Source organism: Ptiloglossa arizonensis, unplaced genomic scaffold (assembly GCF_051014685.1).
Source record: "Ptiloglossa arizonensis isolate GNS036 unplaced genomic scaffold, iyPtiAriz1_principal scaffold0508, whole genome shotgun sequence".
NCBI lineage: Eukaryota > Metazoa > Arthropoda > Insecta > Hymenoptera > Colletidae > Ptiloglossa > Ptiloglossa arizonensis.
The window spans coordinates 125,912-127,428 of NW_027478878.1; positions in this window are offsets into that span (position 1 = coordinate 125,912).

Genomic DNA, 1,517 nt, shown 5'->3' on the forward strand with positions numbered 1-1,517 from the left:
TACGTTATACGTTATACGTTATACGTTATACGTTATACGTTATACGTTATACGTTATACGTTATACGTTATACATTTTACGATATACGTTATACGTTATACGTTCTACGTTATACGTAATATGTAATGCGTCATACGTTTTACGTTATTCGTTATACGTTATACGTTATACGTTATACGTTATACGTTATACGTTATACGTTATACGTTATACGTTATACGTTATACGTTATACGTTATACGTTATATGTTATACGTTCTACGTTATACGATATACGTTATACGTTATTCGTTATACGTGCTTCGTTACACGTTATACGTTATACGTTATGCGTTATACGTTTTACGTTATTCGTTATACGTTATACGTTATACGTTATTCTTTATACGTTATACGTTATACGTTATTCTTTATACGTCATACGTTATACGTTTTACGATATACGTTGTACGTTATACGTTATACGTTATACGGTATACGTTATACGTTATACGTTATACGTTATACGTTATACGTTATACGTTATACGTTATACATTTTACGATATACGTTATACGTTATATGTTCTACGATATACCTTATACGTTATTCGTTATACGTTCTTCGTTACACGTTATACGTTATACGTTATGCGTCATACGTTTTACGTTATTCGTTATACGTTATACGTTATACGTTATACGTTATACGTTATACGTTATACGTTATACGTTATACGTTATACGTTATACGTTATACGTTATACGTTATACGTTATACGTTCTACGTTATACGATATACGTTATACGTTATTCGTTATACGTTCTTCGTTACACGTTATACGTTATACGTTATGCGTTATACGTTATACGTTATGCGTTACACGTTATACGTTTTACGTTATTCGTTATACGTTATACGTTATACGTTATTCTTTATACGTTATACGTTATACGTTATTCTTTATACGTCATACGTTATACGTTTTACGATATACGTTATAAGTTATACGTTATACGGTATACGTTATACGTTATACGTTATACGTTGTACGTTAAACGTTATACGTTCTACGTTATACGATATACGTTATACGTTATTCGTTATACGTTCTTCGTTACACGTTATACGTTATACGTTATGCGTTATACGTTTTACGTTATTCGTTATACGTTATACGTTATACGTTATACGTTATACGTTATACGTTTTACGATATACGTTATACGTTATACGTTCTACGTTATACGTAATATGTAATGCGTCATACGTTTTACGTTATTCGTTATACGTTATACGTTATACGTTATACGTTATACGTAATACGTTATACGTTTTACGTTATACGTTATACGTTATACGTTATACGTTATACGTTATACGTTATACGTTATACGTTATACATTTTACGATATACGTTATACGTTATACGTTCTACGTTATACGTAATATGTAATGCGTCATACGTTTTACGTTATTCGTTATACGATATATGTTATACGTTATACGTTGTACGTTATACGTTATTCTTTATACGT